The sequence below is a fragment of the Hyla sarda genome, chromosome 4 (assembly GCF_029499605.1).
Source record: "Hyla sarda isolate aHylSar1 chromosome 4, aHylSar1.hap1, whole genome shotgun sequence".
Classification (NCBI taxonomy): domain Eukaryota; kingdom Metazoa; phylum Chordata; class Amphibia; order Anura; family Hylidae; genus Hyla; species Hyla sarda.
In genome coordinates this window covers 297,769,571-297,784,713 of record NC_079192.1, presented here as the reverse complement: position 1 = coordinate 297,784,713, position 15,143 = coordinate 297,769,571, and positions in this window count along the sequence as shown.

The following is a 15,143-nucleotide window of genomic DNA, read 5'->3' as shown; positions in this document are numbered from 1 at the left end:
TGATTTTTTTTTTTCACTAAAATGATAGTTTTCCCTCAAATTTAGATTTTTTTTTACAAGGGATAATAGGACAAAATGCCCCCCAAAATTTGAAACCCCATCTCTTCTGAGTATGGAAATACCCCATGTGTTGACGTTAAGTGCTCTGCTGGCGCACTACAATGCTCAAAAGAGGAGTCACATTTAGCTTTTGAAAAGCAAAATTTGCTGAAATGGTTTTTGGGGGGCATGTCGCATTTAGGAAGCCCCTATGGTGCAGGACAGAAAAAAAAAAACCACATGGCACACTATTTTGGAAACTACACCCCTGAAGGCACGTAAAAAGGGGTCCAGTGAGCCTTAACACCCCACAGGTGTTTGACAACTTTTCGTGAAAGTTGGATGTGTAAATGATTTTTTTTTCCACTAAAATGCTAGTTTTCCCTCAAATTTAAATTTTTTACAAGGGGTAATAGGACAAAATGCCCCCCAAAATTTGAAACCCCATCTCTTCTGAGTATGGAAATACCCCATGTGTGGACGTCAAGTTCTCTGCTGGTGCACTACAATGCTCAGAAGAGAAGGAGCGCCATTGAGCTTTTGGGAAAAAAATTTTTGGAATGGAAGTCAGGGGCCATGTGCGTTTACAAAGCCCCCGTGGTGCCCGAACAGTGGACCCCCCCCCCCACATGTGACCCTATTTTGGAAACTACACCCCTCACAGAATTTAATAAGCGGTGCAGTGAGTATTTACACCCCACTGGCGTTTGACAGATCTTTGGAACAGTGGGCTGTGCAAATGAAAAATAAAATTTTTCATTTTCACGTACCACTGTTCCAAAAATCTGTTAGACACCTGTGGGGCGTAAATGCTCACTGTACCCCTTATTACATTCCGTGAGGGGTGTAGTTTCCAAAATGGGGTCACATGTGGGTATTTATTTTTTTGCGTTTATGTCAGAACCTCTGTAAAATCGGCCACCCCTGTGCAAATCACCAATTTAGGCCTCCAATGTACATGGTGCGCTCTCACTCCTGAGCCTTGTTGTGCGTCCGCAGAGCATTTTATGTCCACATATGGGGTATTTCCGTACTCAGGAGAAATTGCGATACAAATTTTGGGGGTCTTTTTTTCCTTTTAACGCTTGTGAAAAAAATAATATGGGGCAACACCAGCATGTTAGTGTAAACATTAAAAATTTTTTACACTAACAAGCTGGTGTACCCCCAACTTTTCCTTTTCATAAGGGGTAAATTGAGAAAAAGCCCCCCAAAATTTGTAGTGCCATTTCTACCGAGTACGGAGATACCCCATATGTGGCCCTAACCTGTTTCCTTGAAATACGACAGGGCTCTGAAGTGAGAGCGCCATGCGCATTTAAGGACAAAATTGGGGATTGCATAGGGGTGGACATAGGGGTATTCTACGCCATTGATTCTCAAACAGGGAGCCTCCAGCTGTTGCTAAACTCCCAGCATGCCTGGAAAGTCAGTGGCTGTCCAGAAATGCTGGGAGTTGTTGTTTTGCAAGAGCTGGAGGCTCCATTTTGGAAACACTGCCGTACAATACGTTTTAAATTTTTATTGGGGGGGGGGGGCAGTGTAAGGGGGTGTATATGTAGTGTTTTACTCTTTATTATGTGTTAGTGTAGTGTTTTTAGGGTACATTCGCACTGGCGGGTTACAGTAAGTTTCCCGCTAGGAGTTTGCGCTGCGGCAAAAAATTTGACGCAGCCCACACTTGAAGCAAGAAACTTACTGTAAACCTGCCTGTGTGAATGTATCCTGTACGTTCACCTGGGGGGGGGGGGGCAAACCTCCAGCTGTTTCAAAACTACAACTCCCAGCATGTACTGACAGACCATGCATGCTGGGAGTTGTAGTTTTGCAACAGCTGGAGGCACGCTGGTTGGAAAACCTTCAGTTAGGTTCTGTTATCTAACTCAGTATTTTCCAACCAGTGTGACTCCAGCTGTTGCAAAACTACAACTCCCAGCATGTACTGATCACCAAAGGGCATGCTGGGAGATGTAGTTATGCAACAGCTGGAGGTACGCAACTACAACTCCCAGCATGCTGAGACAGCTGTTTGGGCATTCTGGGATTTGCAGTTTTGCAACATCTGGAGGGCTACAGTTTTAGAGACCACTGCAAAGTGATCTCCAAACTGTGGTCCTCCAGCTGTTGCAAAACTACAAATCCCAGCATGCCCGGACAGCAAACAGCTGTTTTGGGATGCTAGGAGTTGTAGTTTTGCAAGATCTGGAGGGCTACAGTTTAGGGACCACTATATAGTGGTCTCAAACTGCAGCCCTCCAGCTGTTACAAAACTACATATTCCAGCATGCTCAAACAGCTGTCTGGGCATGCTGGGAGGTGTAGTTTTGCAACATCTGGAGGGCTACAGTTAGAGACCACTATTTAGTGGTCTCAGACTGTACCCTCCAGATGTTGCTAGGCAACTCACCGGCTTCCATAGGATCCAGCCGCACGACGTCGCCGCCCGCGATCTCCATCGCCGCCCGCCGATCTCCGTCGACCGCAGCCTCCGGATCGGTAAGTGGATCTTCGGCGCCGGTCCCTGTCGGGTTTCCCCATCCTGCCCGCCTATTGTGGGTGGGCAGGACGGGGAAAACTAAAGTAAACCCCCCGCCCCCGATCTGCTATTGGTGGTCGCGTCCAGACCACCAATAGCAGGGATAGGAGGGGTGGCACCCCTGCCACCTCACTCCTATCTCTTCAGGGGGGTTGTGGGTGTCATGGACACCCGCAATCCCCCTTCTATTCCGGGTCACCGGGTCACCATAGACCCGTAATGACCCGGAATCGCGCAAAATTTGCTGCGATCGCCGACATGGGGGGTCTGATGACCCCCCTGGGCCTTTGCACGGGATGCCTGCTGAATGATTTCAGCAGGCATCCTGGTCCGATCCCCACCCGGTGCGCGTCGGGGACCGGAATTGTCCAAGACGTACGCGTACGTCATGGGTCCTTAAGTACCAGGGTGTCATGACGTACGCGTACGTCAAGGGTCCTTAAGGGGTTAAACTCAGAAAGAGAAATACTGTTTGATTAAACGCCTTTAACTGCCTAGTTTTGATAAACCCAGGCAGAAATACTAAATGCTTAAGTGAACCCAGAGAATACATGTAACTGAACTTTAAATGGCTATTCCGCTTTCACTCTCAATGCTTTAAACTCTGTAGTTATGTTAAAACTCAGGTAGAAATAATAGATGTTAAATTATACTAAGAAAATTCAAGCAACTAATCCTTAGATTTTCCGTATTCACTCTCCTATGCTTTTAACTGCGTAGTTATGTTAAAGCTAGTTAGAAAAACTATGTTTGATTAAACCAAAGAAATACACTTTGCCTTAGATGGTTATTCAACATTCACTACGCTTTTAATATGTATTTATGCTAAAATAAAGGAAGGTCACCCCACTACTTTGCTCAGTTTGCTAGGTTTTGTTATGTAATGGCGTTTATGGACTCGTTCACTGTTGGCTGAGATCTACAGTGCACCAACTGCACACAGTACTGCAGACGACTGGAGGTCATGGTCAGCCCACTGATCAATGTTTTGCTCTTCTTGTTATTGGCTCTTTTACTGATGGCTGGGGTTTGTAGTGCACCAACTGGACACAGTACTGAAGGTGATAAGAGGTCACTGAGGTCAGCCCACTGATCAATGCTTTGCTTGTAATGTGATAGCTTTTATGGGCTCGTTCACCACTGGCTGGGATTTGCAGTTCACGAACTGGATACAGCACTGTAGGTGACAGGAGGTCATTGTCTGAGGTTAGCTAAGTGATTAATGCTTTGCTCAGCTTGCTTTCAAATTATATAGGATTTGTGAATGCTTTCTGGGTTCAGTAGCCCTTGCACTCTCTCTTAGTTTTTCTCTCTACAAAATGGCAGCCACAATGCAGTGCATGGGCTTTATTAGCCTCTTAAACCCACCCTATTCTGTGTCCAATTGGCCTGCGAGCTGTATGACACATAAATGCAAGCAATGATTGGATTGGATAAACTGGGGTGATCTTGCTGATAGTTGCAAGGTATGCTAGGCTAACCTGATGTTATCTTGGTGTTCAAAGTAGTTCCTTTCATTAAGGTGCCAAATGTGTTCCTCATCCCTTCTGCTATTATAACCTTCATTGCCAGGTTTGCACAAGTTTGGCGAGCCACTGTCAAGTTCAGAGCGATACCAGCTCGCCAAGTTCAGCTAGCTCATCTGTAATTTTTAACATGCCTTCAAAGAAATTTTTTCTAAAAATGGAAGATGTGAACAGAACTATCAACTATATAGATGACTGTATACTGTATAGCCCCCAATTAGTTAAGTAGCACTGCACAGCAGTACTATTTAACTTTTTTCTTGCTGGGCCCGAAAAAAGCACTCATCCCAGCAAGGGGTTACAGTAAAACAGCGATCTATAAAAATCACTGCATTACTGTACTGTATGTTGTCAAAAGAGTTACGTTATACTGCAGACACATATCGCTCAGGCCAGCAAGGGATTACAGTAAACCACCAATCTATACAGATTGCTGCTTTATTGCATGTTCTTGCTAGGAAGAAGGTACAATGTATATATCCTGCCTACCATGAGCTGTACCCACGGCTGTATAGCAGTGGGCCTAGCTCTGTTCTGCTGGGAGCAGGGACATCATACATCAATTCGCTATGTATACTGTATCACCATGCATCAGTACTTTGGCATTTTTTTCAAAAAATAGTAATAGTAATGTATTTTAATATTGTGTTTACTAACGTGTGTGTGTGTGTTTTTTAAACTTTATTTCATTTTTTTTCTTTAGTTTTTAAATTTTCAGGTAGTACTACGAACTGTTCCATGATGGGAGTAGTAGTACCTGTACTAATAGACAGGTGTCACTCCTAAAACCTGATCCGATTGTCCTTTCTATTGCAGAGATGTGGAGTGGCTTTCTCCTGCGCTTGCATCGCTGCACTATACTCCGGCTGGCCAGTGATGTTAATAGAATTGACTTCACTTATTCATATTTTCCGCCCAGTGTGGTGATTGGCTGGATGGTGGCAGCCAATCACCGATCTCAGCAGAAAATATGAATCACTTGCCTGGCGGAGTATAGTGCAGAGATGCAGAGGGCAGGAGAAAGCCGCTCCACATCTCATAAGGATGAAGGAGGTTCACAGCGGGTGTCAGGAGTAACACCCGCTGTGATCTTTCCTTAACTGCAGGTACTACTGCTCCCAACATGGAGCACACTCTGCTCCATGCTGGGAGCTGTAGTACCTGCATTAATAGACAGATCACAGCGGGTGTCAATTCTGACACCTGTTGCAATATGTCTATTAATGCAGGTGCTCCAGTGCGGAGCAGAGTGTGCTCCATGTTGGGAGTAGTAGTACCTGCAGTTAAGGACAGATCACAGCTGGTGTCACTCCTGACAACCGCTGTAATCGTCCTATATAATGTATAGATGCGGGCGGCCGGACGCTCTTCTCTGGTCCCCTGCACTGCCGTTTTTATACCTATTATTCATATATAGGGGACCAGAGAAGAGCGGCCATGCCGCCCATTCTATACATTATTTAGGAGGATCACAACAGGTGTCAGAAGTGACACCTGGGCGATCTGTCTATTAGTACAGGTACTACTACTCCCATCATGGAACAGTCTGTTCCATGCTGGGAGTAGTAGTACTACATAAAAAATGAAAAAATAAAGAAAAAAAATAGAAAAAAGTTAAAACACACATTTTATTAAAACACATTATTAAAATACATTACTGATAAAAAGTTTAACAAAATTAATTTTAAAAAATATATAATTTTTACATTTAAATGTCACCTTTCTACGTTTATATTATTGCCGGCTACATTTTTAGTTTCCTGCCCGCCCACATAAATTGATCCCTGTTTAAAAATGTATAAAAATGTAATTATAAAAAAATATACATTTCTTTAAATACAATTTTTCCATCCCTACTGTATCTTTTTTTTTTTTTTTTTTTAGTACCCTACGAAATTTTATTAAAAAAAAGGTATCTCCATCCCTTTTTTAGATCACTAAAGTCCAAGAAATGAATAAAAACCGCCTGCAAAATCCCCAAAGTTTAAACCCATATGGCGTTTTTCTTGGCGTTTTTCTTGGCGTTTTTTCACTCTCATAGACTTCTATGGGAGGAAAATGCCAGGATTTTCCTGAAATAAACGCCAAAGTCTCAACAAGAGGTCGTTTTTCAAAAACTGCCAAGGAGCCAAAAATAGCTGAAAAACGCCAAAAGGATAAAAAAATAAAAATAAAAAAAACACCAGACTGAAAAACGCCAAGTGGATATGGCATTTTGCAATTCCCTATTGACTTGCAGCTAACATCTGGCCGCAGCGTTTTTCCACAAAAAAAAAAAAAAAACATACGGCAGAATGGGCATTTTTACGAGCATTTTTGCAAAAAAAAAAATAAAACAAGTGGAAACCTAACCTCAGGCTGCATTTCTACTGCCACTACAGTTTGAGCCAAAGCCAGAAGTGTATCCGTAAAGAAGGAAAATTATAAGTCTTTCCATTATATTTCATATTCCTTTTGAATTCCTTCCTTTGGCTGTAAAACTGCAGTGGAAACACAGCCTAATACACATATTCCAATTTTGTGTCTTTTGTGTTGCTATAGCTGTAATGACTATGGTTTTAATAAAAGTGTAGCATCTCGTGTTTGTGTGCATATGATAGGTGGTGTTTGCTAGATTTGTCAGGCATGCCTCTATGACATCACAAGCGAGTTTCTAATAGGCAACTTCTGAAACATCAAAACTAGTTAAAGGGTACCTCTCATCAAATAAACTTTTGATATATTTTAGATTAATAAATGTTGAATAACTTTCCAATAGCATGTTAATGAAAAATATGCTTCTTTCTATTGTATTTTTCCCGATCAGTCCTGTCAGCAAGTATTTCTGACTCATGCTGGAGTCCTAAACACTCAGAGCTGCCAGCCTGCTTTGTTCACAGCCAAACAGGCTGTGAACAAAGCAGGCTGGCAGCTCTGAGTGTTCTCCTTTGTGAACAAAGCAGACTGGCAGCTCGTAGTGTTTAGGACTCCAGCATGAGTCTGAAATGCTTGCTGCCAGGACTGGTAGGGAGACCCCTAGTGGTCATTTCTTCAAAGTGGAAAATTAAATAAAAAGAAGCATATTTTTTAATAACATGCAATTGTAAAGTTATTCTGCATACATTAATCTATAATATATCAAAAGTTTTTTTGATGAGTGGTACCCTTTAACTACTGTGACGTCAGTCATGTTAGCTGCATTTACATTACAATCAGGTTTTAGTCAAGTAAAAAGTTGTGGCATCACAAATGTTTTTCTCTCAGGTGAGCTACTGTGACATCACAACTGTAATACTGTTAGGTGAGCTACTGTGATATCACAACTACAATACTGTTAGGTGAGCTACTGTGACATCACAACTATAATACTGTTAGGTGAGCTACTGTGACATCACAACTATAATACTGTTAGGTGAGCTACTGTGACATCACAACTATAATACTGTTAGGTGAGCTACTGTGACATCACAACTATAATACTGTTAGGTGAGCTACTGTGACATCACAACTGTAATACTGTTAGTTGAGCTACTGTGACATCACAGTGGGCTCATTGATCAGTCATAAACAGCTGTTACATCAGAAGTGTGAATAAACATTAACTTGTTATAAAATTAAAAAATGTGCAAGTTGCAGAGACATCATAAGTAGAATTCAGTCAATTGAATCCAGGGTGGACATACCATAAATACCATCACATGCAAAAAAAAAAGGTGGACATACGGTTTGCACAGTTCTGTTGATAGTGTCCTCCTCTGATTAGGACTTCAAATCTGAATCGATGCAAACACACCAAACACACACACGTGTGAAACCAGTCATAACCATTTCTCCAATATAATTGTAAGAACACCAGAGTCCTTAAAGGGGTATTAGAGGAAAAACATTTATTTTTATTTTTTTTTTAGATCAACTTGCTCGAGAAAGGTAAACAGATTTGTAAATTACTTTACTTTTAAATGAATTAGAAGCCTAACAATTTAACTTGCAATTTTCTAAATATTCTAAATTTGAAAAGTACATCTTTTTTTATATGCTATGCAAGGTTTGCATAAATTTGAAGGTGGTAGAACATTTTAAAAACTACACCCCTCAAAGGTATTTGCTAGGGGTTACAGTGAGTATTTTAACACCATAGTATTTTGGCAGGAATTATTACAAAGTCAGTGTTAAAAGTTTGAAATTTGCTTTTTTTCACAAATGCATCATTTGTGGGACTATTTTTTGTACATTGCATGTTAAAAGAAGAAAATGCACCCCAAATTTTATTACGCTGTTTGTCTCGAGTTCAGAAATGCCACCGCTTAGGCCATATTTGGTTGCTTGGCCGCGTGGTGGAACCCAGAAGGAGAAGAGCACCATTTGGATTTCAGGACATCATTTTAGGCTGAAAGGATTGTAGGCCGCACCTCATGCCTACCAAGATTTTTAGCTGCCAGAACCTTACAGAACCCCCACAAGTGACCCCATTTTGGAAAGTACACCCCCTAAAGTATTCACTTAGACCAAAAGTAAGTACTTAGAGTCCTTTTTGTGTCACTGTTATGCATACAAAGTCAGTGAAAAAAAATGTAATTAGCTTTTTTTTCACAAATGCTTAATTTGTGGGACAAATTTTTTGTACATTGCTTGTGAAAAGAAGAAAATGCACCCCAAAGTTTATCGTGCCGTTTGTCCCAAGTTCAGAAACAGGGCCGGACTGAGTGTGAAAACCAGCCCTGGAAAAAATTACATACCAGCCCCATAGTGTTGCGTCATTATACCAGCACTTCGTCATTTTGTTGTTCATAAAAGGTAAAGTATAGTTCCCCCACATTAGGTGCAGTATAGTTCCCCCACATTAGGTGCAGTATAGCTCCCCCACATTAGGTGCAGTATAGTTCCCCCACATTAGGTGCAGTATAGTCCCCCACATTAGGTGCAGTATAGCTCCCCCACATTAGGTGCAGTATAGCTCCCCCACATTAGGTGCAGTATAGCTCCCCCACATTAGGTGCAGTATAGCTCCCCCACATTGGGTGCAGTATAGTTCCCCACATTAGGTGCAGTATAGTCCCCCACATTAGGGGCAGTATAGTTCCCCCACATTAGGTGCAGTATAGTTCCCCACATTAGGTACAGTATAGTTCCCCCACATTAGGTGCAGTATAGCTCCCCACATTAGGTGCAGTATAGCTCCCCACATTAGGTGCAGTATAGTTCCCCCACATTAGGTGCAGCATAGTTCCCCCACATTAGATGCAGTATAGTTCCCCACATTAGGTGCAGTATAGCTCCCCACATTAGGTGCAGTATAGCTCCCCAAAGTAGATGCAGTATAGCTCCCCACATTAGGTGCAGTACAGTTCCCCCACATTAGGTGCAGTATAGTTCCCCCACATTAGGTGCAGTATAGCTCCCCACATTAGGTGCAGTATAGCTCCCCACATTAGGTGCAGTATAGTTCCCCCACAGACATACAGCCTTCAGCCATATACAGTGTATGGCTGGAGGCTGTATGCCTGTTTACTACCCCACTTCAGTATTCCGACCACCGCTCCGGGTTTACGATCTACTGCTATGGACTATGGGTAGATGGTGACTCCGGAGTGGTGGTCGGAATACTGAAGATGACGTGCCGCTGGTCACTTACCATGCGCACGCGTCCTCCTCACTGCTCGGCTCTGTTACTATGGGTGCACGCACGGGACGTCAGTGACGTCCCTGCGTGCGCAACCTTCGGCAGCCCCTGTATTTTGAAAGTTAACGTGGGGCCGGCGGCCGCAGAGAGGTAACCGGGGCATCTTTGTGTCCCGAAAAGATTTTCGGGAAACAGGGATGTCCCTAATGTGACGCAGCCACATATCAAAGCGGCCGCAGTATCCCGTTAGGCCAGTCCGGGCCTGTTCAGAAATGCCCCTGCTTAGGATATATTTGGTTGCTTGGCCGCGTGGTGGGACCCAGAAGGAGAAGAGTACCATTCGGGACATCATTTTAGGTTGAAAGGATCGTAGGCCGCGCCTCATGCCTACCATGGTTTTGTAGCTGCCAGAACCTTACTGAACCCTCACAATTGACCCCATTTTGGAAACTTCACCCCTAAAGTATTCACTTAGACCAAAAGTTAGTATTTTGAGTTCTTTTTGTGTCACTGGTATGTATAAAAATCGGTTGAAAAATTTTAAATTGGCTTTTTTTTCACAGATGCCTAATTTTTGTGACATATTTTACATTGTGTGTGAAAAGAAGGAAATGCACCCCAACTTATATTACACCGTTTGTCCTGAGTACAGAAATGTCCCCGCTTAGGCCATATTTGGTTGTTTGGCTACGTGGTGGGACCAAGAAGGAGAGGAGAACCATTTGGCTTTCAGGACATCATTATAGAAATTATAGGCCGCACTACATGTCAGAATCATGCCGCACCCCCAGAAGTCACCCTCTTTTTAAAAGATTCACAAAAGGTATTCATCTAGGGGCTTATTGTGCATGTGAGTCACAAAGTTTTATTTCTGAGATAGTTTTGAATGGTATTTTTTAGACAAATTGTAAAAAAAATTCTTGTCACTGAAAAAATTACTTTGTTGTTGCTGTGTTAAAAAATATGCAGAAAACTGGTGGTAGCAAACTAAAATGAATTTTGTATTTCTGACAGAAATGTCCCCAACAGAACATCTCCCAGTACATATGACTATGCCCTACTATTTGCGCTGTTTTATAACAGATGTGTCAGTTAGTAGCTATGAAAGGTGGAGAGAAGAAGCAACAATGTTGCGAAGTTGAGGAAGTTCACAGGATGAAAACGCAGCTACAGGGCTATATATATATATATATATATATATATATATATATTTTTTTTTTTTTTTTAGGGACTGGTCGTACAATGTTTCATTAGCAGGATCAATCCCTATATAAGGGACGGATGTGCCAAGTGACGTTGGCACAACATAATAGATCCTGCCCAGCAAGGTAGGAACCACAATGTGCACAAAACAACCATTCCCTTACAGAACTTTGATGCTGTGTCATGCACCATCTACTGTCTATGAAAGCAAAGGATCACCGATTCCCAGGATCCTGTCAGCCCATGTTTTATTGATCAGGAATAGCTTATATATTAGGAACCCTCCAAGTAAAAATCGCTGCCCAAATCAGCAAGCGATAATACGAAAAAAAAAAGACTGCTTCATATGGTATGACATAGTCATAATAACTAGAGAAATAAAATAAATAAAAAAATAAAAAATAATATATATATATATATATATATATATATATATTTTTTAGATATGAAATTTTTTTTTAATTTCAGTGTACACATGAAGAAAGATAGTAACTTTCAACTATGGGGGGGGGGGGGGTTTGGTTACCTCACGGTATACATGTAGCGGGATAATGAGAAGGTTCTTTTGTAGATTTGTGAGGCTTTACCTCACTGTATACATGTAGAGGGATAATGAGAAAGTTCTTATGTGGATTTTTGAGAGTTTACCTCACGGTATACATGTAAAGGGATAATGAGAAAGTTCTTTTACAGATTTGTGAGGCTTTACCTCACTGTATACATGTAGAGGGATAATGGGAAAGTTCTTATGTGGATTTTTGAGGGTTTACCTCACGGTATACATGTAAAGGGATAATGAGAAAGTTCTTTTACAGATTTGTGAGGGTTTACCTCATGGTATACATGTAGAGGGATAATGAGAAGGTTCTTTTTTAGATTTGTGAGGCTTTACCTCACGGTATACATGTAGAGGGATAATGAGAAGGTTCTTATGTGGATTTGTGAGGGTTTACCTCATGGTATACATGTAGAGGGATAATGAGAAGGTTCTTATGTGGATTTGTGAGGGTTTACCTCACGGTATACATGTAGAGGGATAATGAGAAGGTTCTTTTACAGATTTGTGAGGGTTTACCTCATGGTATACATGTAGAGGGATAATGAGAAGGTTCTTTTGTGGATTTGTGAGGGTTTACCTCACGGTATACATGTAGAGGGATAATGAGAAGGTTCTTTTGTGGATTTGTGAGGGTTTACCTCACGGTATACATGTAGAGGGATAATGAGAAAGTTCTTTTACAGATTTGTGAGGGTTTACCTCATGGTATACATGTAGAGAGATAATGAGAAGGTTCTTTTGTAGATTTGTGAGGCTTTACCTCACAGTATACATGTAGAGGGATAATGAGAAGGTTCTTATGTGGATTTGTGAGGGTTTACCTCATGGTATACATGTAGAGGGATAATGAGAAGGTTCTTATGTGGACTTGTGAGGGTTTACCTCATGGTATACATGTAGCGGGATAATGAGAAGGTTCTTTTGTAGATTTGCGAGGCTTTACCTCATGGTATACATGTAGAGGGATAATGAGAAGGTTCTTATGTGGATTTGTGAGGGTTTACCTCATGGTATACATGTAGAGGGATAATGAGAAAGTTCTTTTACAGATTTGTGAGGGTTTACCTCACGGTATACATCTAGAGGGATAATGAGAAGGTTCTTTTGTAGATTTGTGTGGCTTTACCTCACAGTATACATGTAGAGGGATAATGAGAAGGTTCTTATGTGGATTTGTGAGGGTTTACCTCACGGTATACATGTAAAGGGATAATGAGAAAGTTCTTTTACAGATTTGTGAGGGTTTACCTCACGGTATACATGTAGAGGGATAATGAGAAGGTTCTTTTGTAGATTTGTGAGGCTTTACCTCACGGTATACATGTAGAGGGATAATGAGAAGGTTCTTATGTGGATTTGTGAGGGTTTACCTCATGGTATACATGTAGAGGGATAATGAGAAGATTCTTATGTGGATTTGTGAGGGTTTACCTCACTGTATACATGTAGAGGGATAATGAGAAAGTTCTTATGTGGATTTTTGAGAGTTTACCTCACGGTATACATGTAAAGGGATAATGAGAAAGTTCTTTTACAGATTTGTGAGGCTTTACCTCACTGTATACATGTAGAGGGATAATGGGAAAGTTCTTATGTGGATTTTTGAGGGTTTACCTCACGGTATACATGTAAAGGGATAATGAGAAAGTTCTTTTACAGATTTGTGAGGGTTTACCTCATGGTATACATGTAGAGGGATAATGAGAAGGTTCTTTTTTAGATTTGTGAGGCTTTACCTCACGGTATACATGTAGAGGGATAATGAGAAGGTTCTTATGTGGATTTGTGAGGGTTTACCTCATGGTATACATGTAGAGGGATAATGAGAAGGTTCTTATGTGGATTTGTGAGGGTTTACCTCACGGTATACATGTAGAGGGATAATGAGAAGGTTCTTTTACAGATTTGTGAGGGTTTACCTCATGGTATACATGTAGAGGGATAATGAGAAGGTTCTTTTGTGGATTTGTGAGGGTTTACCTCACGGTATACATGTAGAGGGATAATGAGAAAGTTCTTTTACAGATTTGTGAGGGTTTACCTCATGGTATACATGTAGAGAGATAATGAGAAGGTTCTTTTGTAGATTTGTGAGGCTTTACCTCACAGTATACATGTAGAGGGATAATGAGAAGGTTCTTATGTGAATTTGTGAGGGTTTACCTCATGGTATACATGTAGAGGGATAATGAGAAGGTTCTTATGTGGACTTGTGAGGGTTTACCTCATGGTATACATGTAGCGGGATAATGAGAAGGTTCTTTTGTAGATTTGCGAGGCTTTACCTCATGGTATACATGTAGAGGGATAATGAGAAGGTTCTTATGTGGATTTGTGAGGGTTTACCTCATGGTATACATGTAGAGGGATAATGAGAAAGTTCTTTTACAGATTTGTGAGGGTTTACCTCACGGTATACATCTAGAAGGATAATGAGAAGCTTCTTTTGTAGATTTGTGAGGCTTTACCTCACAGTATACATGTAGAGGGATAATGAGAAGGTTCTTATGTGGATTTGTGAGGGTTTACCTCACGGTATACATGTAAAGGGATAATGAGAAAGTTCTTTTACAGATTTGTGAGGGTTTACCTCACGGTATACATGTAGAGGGATAATGAGAAGGTTCTTTTGTAGATTTGTGAGGCTTTACCTCACGGTATACATGTAGAGGGATAATGAGAAGGTTCTTATGTGGATTTGTGAGGGTTTACCTCATGGTATACATGTAGAGGGATAATGAGAAGATTCTTATGTGGATTTGTGAGGGTTTACCTCACTGTATACATGTAGAGGGATAATGAGAAAGTTCTTATGTGGATTTTTGAGAGTTTACCTCACGGTATACATGTAAAGGGATAATGAGAAAGTTATTTTACAGATTTGTGAGGCTTTACCTCACTGTATACATGTAGAGGGATAATGGGAAAGTTCTTATGTGGATTTTTGAGGGTTTACCTCACGGTATACATGTAAAGGGATAATGAGAAAGTTCTTTTACAGATTTGTGAGGGTTTACCTCATGGTATACATGTAGAGGGATAATGAGAAGGTTCTTTTGTGGATTTGTGAGGGTTTACCTCACGGTATACATGTAGAGGGATAATGAGAAAGTTCTTTTACAGATTTGTGAGGGTTTACCTCATGGTATACATGTAGAGAGATAATGAGAAGGTTCTTTTGTAGATTTGTGAGGCTTTACCTCACAGTATACATGTAGAGGGATAATGAGAAGGTTCTTATGTGGATTTGTGAGGGTTTACCTCATGGTATACATGTAGAGGGATAATGAGAAGGTTCTTATGTGGACTTGTGAGGGTTTACCTCATGGTATACATGTAGCGGGATAATGAGAAGGTTCTTTTGTAGATTTGCGAGGCTTTACCTCATGGTATACATGTAGAGGGATAATGAGAAGGTTCTTATGTGGATTTGTGAGGGTTTACCTCATGGTATACATGTAGAGAGATAATGAGAAAGTTCTTTTACAGATTTGTGAGGGTTTACCTCACGGTATACATCTAGAGGGATAATGAGAAGGTTCTTTTGTAGATTTGTGAGGCTTTACCTCACAGTATACATGTAGAGGGATAATGAGAAGGTTCTTATGTGGATTTGTGAGGGTTTACCTCACGGTATACATGTAAAGGGATAATGAGAAAGTTCTTTTACAGATTTGTGAG